Below are 17026 nucleotides of genomic sequence, written 5' to 3' on the forward strand. Positions count from 1 at the left end.
TTTCCTTGTTTTTGCAAATTTGTTATGAATTACATCATTACATTAATTTCTGAGGTATTAAAGTAGTATTGTTGAGTAACTGCTTCCATGTGACATGACATAATTAAATTACAAAATAAATGGAATTGAAGTAATTGAAAAAATATATAAGTACATTTACTTTTCAAAATGTTGGTAATGAGTAATAAATTACATCTGAATATATTAAGTTTCTGTAGAATATAGCAGTGCTTTTGTTGCTTTCCACCTTCCTCTGGTGTACTTTCAGCCAGCACAGTTCAGCAAAATTGTTGGGTCAAAAATAAGTTCAACACCATCAAGACTGAAGACGGCTGTGACTACATCTAGACAGGCTCCACTCACACTTAAACTGTTCTTATTTATTGGATTTCTTGTTTTGAGTGTTGACCACCTCTTTTGTAGCAAGCAAATACATGCAAATCGCTCAAAGGAACATACCATACCAGGCTGCAACACGTAGACAGCAATTTGTTATTTGTTTACTATATACTGTTTCAATGATTTCAGTGATTGTGCCTGAAAACATTTCATTCAAGTAATACTGAAGACCTTTTAATAGTAAAAGTAATGAGTAATCACTACTGAGTACTGTTGTGATTTACACTGCTAAGTATTTTTAGTTTTAAAACATTTATTAGAAAACCAATCCAAAGTAATTGCACAAATAGAGGTAATACAGATAGAGATTATTAAAATAATTAAATTTCTTACTGCATTTTTAACCTTCCAGTATTGTTAACACAGTACATCTGCTGAGACTGTTTAATGACAACAAAAGCAGCCATTAATCTGTCCTTCTGCAGTACGTACATACAGCACACATATCATCACTTAGCATTTGTATCACGTATAAGTGCATCATAAATGAATGATACATTTATTAATTAGTATTTTGCTAAATACAATATGGTTAAAGTGAATCAGCATAATTTTATATGTGGATTTGCTACTGTACCAAAGATTTTCCATGATCATGATTTCACTTAAATGGATTAAAAGTTTCAAAATTAAAAAAATAAGTTGATATCCATAAATTTGAGGAGCCAACAACTGTTTGGATCATAAAGGAGAACTTTCTTTTTGGATTGACTGGCTAAGAATACACTGCATAGTAACAGTTTAAGTGAATGGTACGGACCAGGTCAGAGTTTCCTGAAGGCGCGGGACATTCTCCAAGCATTGGGCTCCTCGTGGCAGTTGTATAAGGGCTCCACTCTGTGCTGTCTCCTCTGTCTACTGAGGCCTGTTGGGTCTGTGATTTTGTAGAAAGCTGGTGCAAACTCCACCAGCCAGCGAAGATCAATAGTGGATCACCTCTCGCATGTACTCCTTAGTTGTGAGCACTAACTCATGATACACAAGCCTGCAGTGACGACAGTGTGGTTTTTTTTTTTTTATAGTCAGTCCAGATAATTTAATAATTCGGTGTAAGAGCAACACACCTAAACCAGGCTAAATATTATTGGTGAGACTGAACCAAACACTCGTCTTCCTTCCTGTGTGCGATGGAGACTCACCATTCTGGTTGATGGTTGATGAGAGAGCTGGAGGGGTGCAGGTACACCACCTGCTGGTCAGTCAGTGTATGGTACCCATCCTGTGAGTGCTTCCTGGCCGCATTCCTGAAGAAACCACTGCAGATCGCTTTCTGGACCCGAATCGTAGCTTTTCCACAAGACACTACATCCAACTTGTGCCTGACAAATGTTATTAATAAGTACCATCATTACAACTATTTCTGTATCCTGAGTCAAATAAGAAAAAATGTGATCTATGGTTTCTGCCAACAAAGTTTTACATTAGATTAGACTAGACTTTACTGATCCCACAACAGGGAAATCTAATAGTCAAGGCAGCACCAGAATAAAGTACAAGAAAAAAGTGTACATGCATAAGGATAATGCAAAGCAAAAAAATAAAATAATAATAATAATAATAGTAACTATACAGACTATATATATATTTACAACAGAGGGGTTATGTAGCAAAAGTAAAAGTCTTTAAAACAAGGTGAAATATACTGTGGAGAAACTAAGACAGTTGTTAAAAGTGAGCTGAACTGTAAATACACTATACCTGTCCATGATGTTCAGCATTTGCTTGCAAATGTCTGGAGCTCTTTTTAAAGAGCAGGCCTGGATGAAGTTCTCAAAGCACCAAGGGTCAGAATACTTGTTGTCCTTCCAGGAGTTGTATACAGCCAACAAGGTGAAGTGATCACCCTGAGACTGGAAGAATTTTGCCTTTTTCTGATCAGCGTGAGCTTGTTTATCCTTCAAATAAAATGTGTTTTTGTTCATACTGATAAATAATTATATACAATGATTTTGAGTCTTGGAAAAAAAAACATAGAAAACTTAATATGTATCAAACCTTTGGTTTGTAAAAGATGTTCTGAACTGACAACAGGGAGACGATGGTGAGCATTTCTTCACTACATGCGAGATGGATGGACATGATCAATATCTTGCACAGCATTGGCTCCAGATGGAACTCTGCCATCTGAAATGCACAGAGAGACACAAATCATCAAACATAGCTTTAAAGCAACAAACACCACCAGTTTAATTATATCATTTGGACTGGACCCTTCTTCCGAGTCTTGTGAGTAAGCCTTCATTGTCCAGAGCTCCCAGAGTATGAAGCTGCTCCATGGCTGTGATCATGGTCTCCACTGGAGGAGCATCCATGAAGTCAAACGCAAGGAGGTCATTAATACCCGTGGCCTGCAGAAACAAAGAAGGGATATAGTACAACATCAATGAGAAAAGTTTCCTTTGGGTGTTGTACCCCTTCTCCTTGAACTTCCCATGAAACCAAGGCCTCTTCACTGCTTTCACACCCAGCTTTTTCAAATCCCTTAGAACTTCTGGTCTCAGCTCTTACAGCTGTCTTTGGTGAGGGTCTGTAAAATGGCAGAGATAATGTAATTTGATTCATGATTTTGAAAAAAAAAAGAAAAAGAAACATAACATTACGGCAAACACTGCAAGCTAAAGTGAATTTCTGTCAGGCTTCACATGTCAACAGTAGCATGTTTGAGTGTCTGTTTCTTTGTGTGTTTGGCCAATCACTGCTGGTTGTTATGGAAATTGCTGCCACTTGTGTGAAGTGCTCACACTTTTTAGGCTTCAGAATCTGAAACGTTTGCTTCAAATGGAATTCACAAACCTCATGAAGAAGTCGTGCACTGGACATTCTTGGTTTTCATGTGGTACATGATATCACTGCCAGGCAAATTTTGAAGGACACAGAGGTAACACAATGTAGGACATTCAAAGGAATAAGACAAGGCCCTTAGGAATATCACCATTTGCCTCAAACATATTGAAAAGTATGAAGAAAAAGTCTGTATGACTCATGTACATTATACTAACATCCACAGAAAAATGTGCTTCCGCGGCCTCTGTCGTGAAACATGTCGGTAAACACTTGATCATCATGAATAACACGAGAAGGAGGCGTTCATATGAATCTGAAGGAACCGGTACCTCTGGGACACACTCCGGCAGAGGGGTTTCAGTCGCATTCAGTACCACAGATCACAAGACATTTTTAATCATGACGGCAAGGAGACTCTGCCAAATGCATCACAGTTTTCTGGAAATTGTTGGAAAGGAAACAGAATGTCTGCGTTGGTTTGTTACTGGGTTAAATGTGTGAATCACAATGCTTCAGAAATCACACTTTTTCAGAGAGCAATCATGTGTCTACATTTTTAATACACATAGCCTGGCCAAAAAAGTCCCTCACTCTAATATTTATCTGAATGTCTTTAGCTTTAATTACAGTTCACATTTGCCATGGCATTTTTTCAGTAAACTTACCCAATGTCATAATATTTATTTCTAGCATTTTTTGGACACATAACGTTGAACCTAGACCTGACAAACTGAATCATCTCCAGATCATGACACTGCCCCCACAGGCTTGTACTGGCAGCTCTAGGCATGATGGGTAAGCACTTCATCCACCTCTCTTCTCACTCTGATGCGTCCATCACTCTGGGACAGGGTCAATCAGACCACATGACCTTTTTCCACTGAAACAGTCCAATCTTTACGCTCTCTATCAAACTGATGGTTGTTCAAGAAATGAGAAACTACACACTGCATCAGTAAGAGTTAAAGATGCTGTTGCAGCTGAAACATATTTAATTACTGAATTAATTACCCAATGGAAGGATCTTACCTATGTTTAGTTAAATACAGGTTGTAACTTTTTTTGGTCAACGAGTGTATAAATTGCATTTGGATTTGAAATATATGAGACTTAAGTGTAAAAGCTTCGTGTCAAACAGACAATTTAAGTAGCTTTACAATGATAGTAGCTCCTGATGAAATGTACTGCAATAATTGGGTAGTAAAATCCCACATCACCTTTAACAACAGCACAGTGCTGGCCAAGTTGGTTCTCTGGATCTCAGGTGTATTGGTGTTCAGCCTCTCATTTCTGTAAGCTCTCTCTGTGTAGAGCCCATAGCATTTTCCTGGACCTGTTCGGCCAGCTTGACCTGACCTCTGTTTGGCCTGAGCCTAAGAACAAAACAAACAGTAGTATATTGTATTGTATTGTATATTGTAATGTACTGCAGTGCTGTAGAAAAGCCCAACCAGGAACAGGAGTTGAAAATTAGCATTAGCTATAAACTCCATATGCATCACATCAGCTGCAAGCCTGTATTTATGCTTGACTGCATTGTCCCTGTCAAATAAATAATAAATATAGTTCTAAATGTATTGACAAAAAACAAACATAAATGTACTTTTTTATTAATATTTGATTGGTTGAAAAGGATGACCTGTGAAATGGGAGTCACCACAAGCTGGTCCACGCCAGTCTTGGAATTATATACAATCTCTTTGAGAAATCCCTGATCCACCACGTAGTAGATTCCACCAATGGTCAGAGATGTCTCAGCAATGTTTGTGGCCAGAACAACCTTATGGCAAAGGAAAAAACTTTTTTGTGTCGTTGCTTGCTTTTGTTTGGATTATCTAGTAAATATATACAAAATGTGATCATAATCAGTTCTTCTACAACACAGGTGTAAAACATGCATCCCGGGGGCCAAATCCGGCTCGCTAAAGGGTCCAGTCCGGCCCTTGGGATGAATTTGTGAAATGCAAAAATTACACTAAGATATTAACAATCATTTTATTTCAGGTTCCACATTTAGACTAATTCAATCTCAAGTGGGCAGGACCAGTAAAATACTATCATAATAACATAGAAATAATGATAACTCTTAATTTTTCTCTTTGTAAATGTAAATATTTTCATGTATTTACACTAAAACAAAGTATAATTTCGCAAAAAATGTGAATAACCTGAACAAATATGAACAACCTGAAATGTCTTAAGAGAAGTAAGTACCATTTTAACAAGATTCTACCTGTTACTAAATGTTTTGTGTATTTGTAGATCCACTGTGATCTGTAAGTTATAATGTACATGTGTAAATGATAAACCGAGGCAGAATATTGTTAAAATTACACTTGTTTTTTCAGTTTGTTCATGTTATTCACATCTTTTGAAAGGTTAGTTTGTAGATGTAAAACCTTTTCATAATGTAAATTTGCTTTTTTTGCTCTGAAACATAGAGAAAAGTTTGGAGTTGACATTATTTATATATTATTATGTTATTATTTTACTGGTCCGGCCCACTTCAGATCAAATTTAGCTGAATGTGGCCCCTGAACTATCATGAGTTTAACACCCCTGTTCTACAACAACAGCACACTTCCATTCTACCTTTCTGCTACCTGGAGGTGCAGGATTAAATATTCTTGTCTGTATTTCACTGGGCAGAGCAGAATACACTGGCAGGATAATCAGATGAGGAACATCAGGTCAGGAGACTTCATTCGCTCATAGAGGATCTCACAGGCCGAGTCGATCTCCTCCTGACCAGTCAGAAACAGCAGGATGTCGCCTGGAAAAGAGATAATCATATTCATGCGTGGTTAAAAAAAAGAAATATTGAGAAAAAAGAAAGAAATTTAAAATTAATCAGAACCTGGAGGCTCAGTGAGGTGGATCTGCATAACAGTGAACAGGCTAGTATCCAGATAGTCCATCTCAGGTTCTTTGGAGTACAGCATCTCCACTGGGAAGGTTCGTCCAGGGATGGTGAAGATGGGAGCTTCAAACAAGTACTGAGAGAATTTCACAGCATCCAGTGTAGCAGAGGACACGATCAGCTTCAAGTCTTTGCATTTCTGTATTGCCTAAAAGAGATAAACCACATTTATAAATAATGAACCTTTAAAGCAAACATGATTGCGTAGGGTTGTGCCATTGTACTTTTGTATTCAACAGCACTGAAATACCTTCTTAAGTAAGCCGAATAATACATCAGTGTGGATTGTTCTCTCATGGGCCTCATCCAGCATAATGAGCGAGTACTGACTCATGTCTGCATCTACTAGACACTCCCTCTGCAGCATGCCATGGGTCATGTATTTGATTACTGTCTCTGTGCTGGTGCAGTCTTCGAAATGAATCGTGTAACCCACCTTAGATCAAGAATGCAAAAAAAAAAAAAAAGAAACAGAGAGATAAGATTTTAAAAGATTTATGATGGAATATCATTGCAAAAACTGTACAGTGACCAACCTGAATAGTGAGTACAAGAAAAAGCATCACCTCTTGGCCTAAACGGCACCCATACTCCTCTGAGACCCTTTTGGCCACTGACATGGCAGTGACACAACGGGGCTGAGTGCAGCCAGTCTTCCCCCTGGAGGTGTAGCCTGCCTCTGCCAAGTACTGAGTGATCTGTGTGGTCTTACCTGAACCTGTTTCTCCAACTACAATCAAGATCTGATAATCATGGACAGCCTACAAGACGAATCACAGAGGAATGAATTACTGAGGTATGACATGTTACACTGCAAAAATCTTACCAAGTGTATTTTTCTCATTTCTGGTCAAAATATCTCATCACACTTAAAATAAGACATAATCACCTAACGAGTAACTTTTCAGTGAGATATAAGAACTTATTTTTAGACAATAGATCTTGAAAATCTTATTTCAACAAATCTGTACACACACATTTGAACCATGACTTATTCTAACAGGATAATAATCACACACACAGCATTTGTAATACTTGTTAAAACAGCTGAAAGTATTATTTAGAGAGAAAAAAAAAAGGTAAGCAGAGCATCAGAGTCACTGGACTGAACTCTTGAAGTCAGCCTCTCCTGTGATGATGAGCTCTGTACTTGACCAAACATGTCAAATAAAACTGATATAATGATAAATCGTTTGAATAACGGGGCCGTGTAGATGAGAATGCAAAAATGTAAGTGCATTCTCCTTTTTATATAAACTTAAGTGGTGAGTGAAATAAATACTGAAAAAAGGATACATGACACAAAGGCCCCAGAATTACCTGCAAAGCAAAATAAATCTGAAAAGAGATACCATAGATAGACAACAACAGAGATACCCTTCACCACTGTGGTAAATTTTAACATATTACACAAATTGCATTAGTACTTTAAATTACTGTGTGGTGAGTTTGTTTAGTAGTTTTCTTTCAGTATGATCAAGACAAATTTTCCCCAACACTAAATTCAATTCTTCAGACCTGTCAAAATCCTATTTAAGGCATTTAAAGGCCTAAAATTCAGATATTGGATTTTAGGCATTTTAATCCATAAAGACCCAGTGCTACTTTTAAATCAGTTCCCAAATGAAATTTCCTCAATATCTAACCTCTTTTAAGTGATCTATTACCATTTATTTATAACAGTATCCTCTGTATTTTGTATTTCTTCAGTATAAATAAGATATTTTCCTGTATTTAATTTACTAATCATGTAAATGTTCATTAAAGCTCGAATTAAAATAGAAGGTTATTATACCAGAAACAGACGAAACAGACCAAACTAAAGAAAAAGTGAGTTTTTCTGTAAAATATATCTTTAACTGAACAAAAAAACAAGTGTCTCCATCCCCTGTCATTTATCAAACTCCGTTGGTTTTACTGGTGAATCAATGTTGTAGAAGATGACAGTGTTTCCATGTTCACTAAAGGAGCCTCTGAACATCCAAATGGGTCATATCTGATGACCATGAAATGATGACAAGCTGCATTTTACAACAATTATTTACATGTATTGATAGGATTAGTGGATGAACAGGTATTAACAATTTTACATGACTAGATAGTTTTGGTTGCCAGTGGATGTTTGGGTCTTTATGAGTTAAAGGAAAACAATTTGTCTATTGAGTCCCAATTTGTGGTTAATAAAGCAAAAACCGTCCTCAAAACTGCATTTACTCACACCTACCTGAATTAGTTGTTCTTTGAGCTTAAAAATGGGCAGATTTTCTCTTTGCTGTAAAATGGAAAGTTCTATCTTTTTGCCATAAGACATCTGGTTACCTCTGAAGGCGTATCTTTTCCACTCTGGGAGACTGACTGGCATTGCACCAATGCCCTTCATGTTTTCAGCAATCTGCCGACCGTCATCTATGGAGGAGATTGGTTACTTTCACTCATGAAATGCAAATATTTGTTTTCTTTTTTTGGAGATTTCTCCTGAAAATTGAAATTTCTCTCATAACAAAATTAACTGTCATATTAGTCAACTTCTAACGATCTTGGTACATTAAACCATGAGTCAGAGGTTGTGATCAGGATGGAAGGAACTTGATCAACCCCATAACCTCCAATTAACCCTCAAGCAACAGAGGATACAGGCACAGAGCATTATGTCATTGACAATTTATCCCGAATCCAGATAATCATCTCCGGTTGTGGCATGAGAACAATATGACAGTGTAAGACGCCTGGAAGAAGACGGATGGGAACTAGAATTTTTTTTCCCCCCAGTCTGACTCCAATGCAGCATTCATTGTCTTGTTTCAACATTTGTAGCTTAAAGGAGTGATATTTTGCTTTTTGAAATGGAATTATGCATTTTAAAACATTTCCCTGTGGTCTACATAAACTGTTAATGCTATGCTTGGGTCTGAATTCTTCATTAATTAAACTCCACAGGTCCATCTTCAACCCTATTTCTGAGTAATGACACTAGAAAGGTCGTTTTGAGCGCTGGCCCTTTAAATGCACATGAGCCACTTCACACCCCACCCCCTCCAGGTTGTTGACTGTGCTGCTCTGTCCCGTTCAGCCACTTCTGTTTGTTAATACAACCAACAACTGAACATTTTAGGTAATCGGCTCAAAGTTTGGACATATTTTCAGTTTTTAAAACAACTGCTGCTGCTGATAAACAATTATGGTATATTAATGTTCGTCGGAAGTCTTGACTGAATATGTACAAATGTCCCGATGTAAAAAGTTATAAAATGTAACAAATTAAAAAGGATTGTAGAAATCCACTTGACTTTTGCCAAAATGAATATAAAGATAGCTTTGCAGCACCTGGAGGGTTCAAATTCAAACTTTATGAACTATTAGGGTCCAAATACACAAATATATGTACCAAAGACTAATAAAAGTGGGTTTAGTAAAATATGACCCCTTTAAAGCTTGAAAGTGCTCTATATGCAAATTTTGACTACTACGAGAAACAACTCTACTTTTTTTAATGAAAAAGGGTAAATCAGAGTATTTACTCGTACAGTCGGGCATTGGGTCTGTCCAGTTTTTGTTGAGACCAGTAGGGATGGAGTCCATCTCCACTGTGTGAGCTGCACACCTCAGTTCCTGTCTCTCTTTAGCCAAAATGTTTTGCATCATGGCTGCCTGGGAAAGGGAACCATCTGTATTCTAATAAATAAAATATAAAAAATTAAAAACAGTGATGCATGATAGAGAAACTATTTTGACATTGATGTTAGGTATTTGAAATCAAACCTGTAAAAAACACACTCTAGACTTTATTTAAAAGGGGCTAAATGTAGTATTTTTATTTTCAAACATAAAAGTTTGATCTAAAATTAAAATTAGTGTTGAAAATAAAGAGCTGAAAAGTTCTGCCAAAGATGCCAATGCATTGGATTATAGATATATGAACTGAATACATTTACACCTATGGTCTGATGGATTTATGTGACCACTAGAGGGAGTAGTGAGTCACTCAGTTGATTTCCCATGGTAAGGAAACCGCCGCCACAGGGCCTTCGATCAAATTGTCAGAAAGTGATTAGAACAGCCAAGAAACAACGTTTATAATTAAAGATCTAATAAAGTGATAAAAGCTAATTTTACTGTTGTTGTTTTCCCCACTGGACACAGCTCGAAATGAAAAGAAGGGAGTTTGATACTGAAATGGCAGCGTTTCTTCATAGGTGAGTTTGATTATAAGGCTCATGAAGGTATAAAGTTATGTGATTTTTTTATGCTTGCTTAATTCACTGTTTTTTGCTTCATTGTGGTGCTTTTACTGTGGTTGTTTTCTGTCTAAAAACAGAGCTAAGCTAACAGAGCTATAGGCCCAATCCCAATTCACCCCTTGGCCCTCCCCCTTGGACCTTGCACTTGGCACTACCCCTTGAAACAGAGTTGCAAGGGGTAGGGGTTGAAACATCCCCCTATGAAATGAGACAACCCTCTGAGACCTGTTACGACATCAGCAGTCATTGATGCCGCTATAAACAGATGCAACAATTTTTTTCCCGAACGAATTCACTACGTATGGGCTTTGGTCATCTTTTTGCGGCTATCAACTGCAAACCCCGAAATGCAATCTATAACACACTGAAACAGCATTAAACGGTCGATCACATGATTAAGTTGTTTACGAAGAAAATACGTACATTTGTGTTTCTTTCATCACACTGCTGCACTTCTTTGCTGTGTTTACCCCCATCTTGCCGATGATTCAAACCGAATTATGGGAGATCTCTCATACCCCTCTCAAATCTCCGTTTCGAGGGCCAAACAACACTCCCCCTTAGCCTTTCCCTTCTGACTCATCCAGAATCAGGGCACCCTTACCCCTTCATGTAAATGTACAAAATGGAGGGAAAGGGGTAAAGGGGAGGGCCAAGTGGTGAATTGGGATTGGGCCATACTGTAAACTATCAGCTGACACATCACATGAAAATTGGAAAATCCATACCACATAGAACCACTTTAATGAGCTCTGCACACATAACGGGACAACTCTCAACTTTTCAGAGCACGGATAACACACCCTTACTATTTCGACAGGGCTCATATCCATGTTCCACTTCATTTGTCCCCTGAGGAAGGGGGCTCCTCTTCAACCAGATCCATCTCAATTTCTTCATCTGTTGGTAGAATAATTATGGCAGAGCTGTCATCATACAGCCTTTACTTTTTTTTTTGCAAAAATGAGTGAATAACATAACATAACAATTACCCTCATTGTCATCTATTTTTGGGAAGATCCCAGTATCTTGATCAAACTGTGGGAATTCCTCTTTAGGAAGTACATTTGCTGCAATCATCTGAAAGAAAACAAAACAGGTTTATGTTTCTAAACGGTTGAAAAAACAAGACAGTTGCAGTGAGACATTCCATTGATGAATACCTGTTTAATTTCCCATTTCTCAAGGTCTGTAATCATGTCAAGGCTCTTGCACTTTGAGGGGTTTTCCTTGATCTCTTGGACACTGGGTGCTGTGGGGCGGTCTGGGTTTCGCATGACTTCATCTGCAGCTCCAGTGTTCAGGTTCCTCCTCCGGTTTGGGTTCAAGTCCACGCCTGTTTCCTGGTCTACATCCTGGGAACAAACAACAGCAGACTTCTCTTGTAAGATCACTAGTTTTACAATCTCTGTCAATGTTGTTACTGTCCTGACTCCAAACAGTGCAATAAAACAAAAATCTTTTATCCAGATATGGTTCATTTCATTCCCAGGTGACAATACATACCACAATATAGCACATTTTCTGTAAATCCAAAGAGTAAATAGTATGTATAAAATGACAACACTGGAAGGCTTATTTGTTATATTCCAACACTCAACAAAAATATAGTGCATCATATTTGATTATTTTTCTTCCTTTATGTAGAACATTTTTGCAAATTTTCAGTTAAGCATTTAACAAAGAAGTGAAAAATGTATCATTTTCCACATAAAAGTAAATCTCTCCCCATTTTGTTTGATATGCTTTCTACACGGGGGTAAAAAGAGCTTAATGGTGATTTGGTTTGTTATGGGGACTCATCTGTGATACAGTTTGTAACTTTGGTTTTGTCATCTTTTTGTCGACTTTTCAAACACAAACCACATCCTTGTGACAGCATTAGCCCTTATTTTAAACACAATCTGCTCCTGTTGTCATTTGTTGATGCAAATTTCACCCCTGTATCTGTGACTCGAGGAAATTAATGAATTAAAAGGCTAATAAGAAATGATAATAGTACAGAAGAAGGAAGATTTCAGACATAACTAAATAAACAAGTGGTGCTAGGCACAACAAACCCCGCCCCTTGCACGTATTGTAGCTTTTTTTGGCATCAATCCAGCTGATGTCTACATCTATATATGTACCAAGTCTGAAGTAAACTGAAACTAAATGTATGTATTTGAAGACATTTGAAATTTCTCTCATAAGTAAATGAGAGAAGAAAAAAGATTTTAAAAATTCATTAAAAATTTGAACTTTGACCTAATGTTCCCAAAATGTAATCAGATTTATTCTGGGTCACTGGCAATCTATAAACCCAATTTGGTATGAATTGAAGCAATAGTTTTGCTGCTAGAGTGTCAACAAACAAACAGACCAAACCAAAAACAATATCCCTTGCCTCCTCTTCGAGGGGGTGGGGTAATTATATAGCATAACATGAAACAATAAGACATTTTTCTATCATCACAAGATAGACAGTATTGTCATACTGCACACTTCTTAGTTTGTGAATGAAAGATGTAAAGACTTTGGGACATTATTACAGTAAAAAATATTACTGAGGCCTCCCCACCTTGATGCTTAAGCTGGCTTTGTTTCCAGTCAGTGATAGCACTTTGACCTTCACCTTTTGGCCTCTGCTGAAAACATCAGCCACATTGGTGATATGTCCTTCTTTGTGCAACTCTGAGATGTGCACAAGGCCTTCGCAGCGTTTTCTGCAAAAGGTAACATATTAAATGTGTTATAGTTCACTAAATGATCAAACTAGAAACAGAAAAGAAGATACACAAGTGGAAAAAAAGCAGCCATACTATCCACTGACCTAAGTCCCTCAAGTTGAACAAAGCATCCAAACTGCATGATACTGCTGATTTTGCCATTGTAGATACCGCCCACAGCAGGTGAATCTACTGAAGGGCAGTTGCTTTATGTCTTTGTCACTGATGTTTCTGCGTGGGCTGGGTGGGTGGTCACTCCAATGAGACACCCGTTCCCTTTTGTGCTTTGGGTTTGACATCATTGTTCTCTGACTTTGTCTCCTCTTCTGACATTGTGTAATGAACTCAACATAAGTAACAATTAAAGGGGCTGTATGTAGTGTTTCTACATTGAATTGACCTAAAAGTATAAATAATAATATTTTAGGGAGAGGGGGTGGGATTAAATAAGTTGCACTTCTTCCCATCCCTTTTCTGGCATGTAAACAGAACTATTGTGCTGTTCTTCTGAGACTGTTATGATTGTTGATATTTGTATTATTATGTATGTTTTGCTTGTTTGCATATATTGTATGTAAAATGTCATTGCGTGTTCGGAATAAATCACTAAATCAAAATCAAATCAATCAAATCAAAAGTATCATTAGAGTGTTTAGAATAAAAAGCTCTGAGGTGAAGACAAAGACATCTGGATTGTACAGATATGAACTAAATATATTTACGTTAGCAGGCTGGTTGGTTAATGTGACCACTAGAGGGAGTAGTGAGTCATTCTGGAGGTCTCCCATGGTGAAGAAAGTGTCAGAAAGTGATGAAATTGGATAAGAACCTCTGAGAAACAACTGTTAGAGTCAAAGAAAGCACCAGAAGCACTGTCATTGTCTTCACCACTAGACACAACTCTAAATGAAAAGAATGGAGTTTGATGCTGAAACAGTGTTTCTTCTACAGGGATGAGTTTGATTATGAGGCTTTTGAAGGTGTAAAGTTATTATATTATCTTTGCTAAGTTGCCTTTATTGATCCATGATTCAGACTAAACTGTGACAGTTCTGCAGAGTCTGTGGTTACACAGTGTTGATGTGTTGGTGGTTTTGGTGGTCCTAAGTGTGTTCTGGTTCACAACCTCCCCCTGCTGGTGAGAGCTGAAATATCAATTCAACACAGAACTCTTAAGTGCATTTTAGCTCATATATATATAACCTGCCATATTGATAAACTTAAAGTGCTGGGCAGCTGTTTTCAAGTTAAATCAAGTTCAGTACAAGCACCAATTTCTTTCAATACCAAAGATCAGTCAAGTGTTTTCTAAACAGTATCTTTCCCACTTTCAACCTTCAAATCCTTCTGTTTTACCTTCTATTAGAAGTTGATCCAGAGACATCAGGCATAAGCCTCTCGAGCTCCTTCATGGCTGCTGCTGCTGCAACGTGCTCATTCTTTCTATCTGTGTGCTGTGGTGAAATCTGATCAAAACATAAGAAGCTTTATACACACTGGTGCCTAATTCTATGAGTTTCTCTTTGTATAATTCTATGTTTCTCAAACTGTGGGCCGGGCCACCTAGGGAGGGCACAAAGGCTTGCCAGGCAGGGTAAGGGATCTCTCCTGGGTGTTTTTTTTTTTTTTTTTTTTCTTCAGGTTAGAACATGTAGCAGGTGGAACTAATGTTTTAGTGTTGGAGCACCCTGGACTCATTTTAGGGACGTACAACAAACCAATCTGCTGTCATATTGATCTGTCACTAGACTAGACAAAGAGTTTAGGTTTGGAGAATGGAAAAGGATTTGACTGGAAAAGAAAAATGTGTGATGTTTCTGTTTTTGCACAGTTTGTACAGTTTGCACTTTAATGTTCTGAGATGTGTAATGTAAAGGAGCTCATTGCAGCCACTGATATTGTTCAAATGTTCACCTTTGTTACCAAAATTTGTTTGTTGTTCTAAAAAAAAAAGTAACTGTATTGTCATAGTTGTAAGATAATTGTGCATTTTTTTTTATTTTTATTTGGAAAAATACTGTTCCAGGGAGCAGTCTTGTTGAGTTTATTTGTATTGTTCAAGCAAAAATCTAAGTTATTTTTAATTTGAACAACAAATTATTCAAGGAAAAGCAAAAAGTATTGTTGCAATATTAATTTTTCTTTCAATAAAAGTTATAATTGCACCACTGTTATAATGTTGTTGTGGTTGAGGGGGGGCTGGAGGTTTTTCGTCCTTCAAAAGCGGGGCCTGACAGAAAAAGATTGTGAACCACTGGTTTAATAAAGTGGTTTTCTCTTTATGTATGTAGACATGATCTAAGTCTGGTGCCATACATAAAGCATATTTATTAAACAGTGGGACTGTCCCTTAATTCAATCATTTCTGCACAACTTGAAAAGTGTTTGCTGAGCCTTACCGTCCACACAGGACCCTCAGGTGTACATAAAGCAGGGTACTTCTGTCAGTCTGTCCACCTCAGTCCTCACCTTGACCTCTGGTGGATTTGCTGTTTGTTACATATCAGACAAGTTATTATTTAACAGAAAGCTGTATCTACAGCAAATACTCTAAGCTGTTAGAATATATAAACTTACCTTTATTGGAAGATGGAGACAGCTGCGTAGTTTGAATAAATCTTAGCAAATTAGCAGTAAGAGCATCCTAAAAACACACACAAAGGCACAAAATACAGCACAAAACACTGGCAAATACTTTAAAATGTTTTATATAGTACAAACTTACTGTAAAATCTGCTCCATTTTCTTTGAGAACTGCTTTAAATTCCTCAAAAGTTGGATTTTTTTCGGCAAGGCCTATAATAAATTCAGCTGAAAAATAGCAGCTCAGTCAGTTCCCCGTTGTTTGACACATCAAAGTGTTGTCATATAAGAAGTTATTTCACTCCACATGAGTACAGTAACTTACCAAAATCTTTTTCGCTTATTCCCTGATGATTTTCCAAGTCAGTGCACACCTTTGACACCAATGACAAATATTCTAAATATTTTATTTTGTCATAACTGGCCATTCCTTGATTGTTTTGCTATCTTAACCTGACTGGGTGCAGCTCCTTCTTCTCCTCCTTGGACTTAACTACATCCATGCAGTGTGTCGGTGCTGCTGCCCCCTACCGGTCAGCTTTTACATTACAACTCATTCACTGGGTATGGTCATAAACTATATGTACTGCAAATATATACAAACTGTAAAGCAGCTCAGGTACAGCATGTAACATTTTTTTTTTTAGCTTACTTAATTTAGTTTTTATTTCTGAGAAGAGGCAAACAAAATAAGCATTTTTTGCTTTAAAATCTCAGGTCCATACTCTTCATTTGAAGATTTGTATTTTATATGGGTACATAAAATTCGATTTCTTTCAACTTATGTAGGCTGCACCAACACCACAGTTACCCATTCATAAACACTTTGGATCAAATGCATTTCTAATTTTCTGTTTCCTGAGATTTTGACCATTTAATCAGACCTGCAAACTCAAAGGGGATGGTTCAGCACATACAGTAGTGTATATATGTATATAATGCCTTTTTTCTTTTTCACTTCTGAAGGCAAACACTTCTGTTTCTCTATATTCTTCTTATTATTTTTGATATCTGCTTCTTTTAACTGCACCAACAGAACCAAGACAAATTTCTTGTAACGTAAAAATTACTTAGCAATGAATCTGATTCTGAAAAGGTGACAAAATAATCACCACAGATGGCCAATTTTTTGTTCAAAATGGCAAATTTCACTGAAAAGTGACTAGTTTGCAGGTATTATTTAATGATTAACAGAAAAGTTTTAATAGTGTATTATTTTAGGATAGTGTGATACAATACTATGAATGCTGCCATCAACACTAAAGCACAGAAATCCATCTAAATGACTGTTCTATCAAAATAAAACCATCTGTCGTTTTTCTCAAAATATGTTGCAATCCAGTATGATTCATGGGAACAGTGTAACATGCACACTAATCTATAAAAATACAGCC

At 37.1% G+C, this 17026-nt stretch overlaps 1 pseudogene; it reads right to left on the reverse strand.

Moving 5' to 3' along the window:
- Window positions 1–639: 639 nt before the first annotated feature.
- Window positions 640–14510, reverse strand: LOC115410567 (ATP-dependent RNA helicase DHX8-like; annotated as a pseudogene).
- Between the last annotated feature and the right edge of the window lie 2516 nt (window positions 14511–17026).

This window comes from Sphaeramia orbicularis, chromosome 19, assembly GCF_902148855.1.
Source record: "Sphaeramia orbicularis chromosome 19, fSphaOr1.1, whole genome shotgun sequence".
Lineage (NCBI taxonomy): Eukaryota > Metazoa > Chordata > Actinopteri > Kurtiformes > Apogonidae > Sphaeramia > Sphaeramia orbicularis.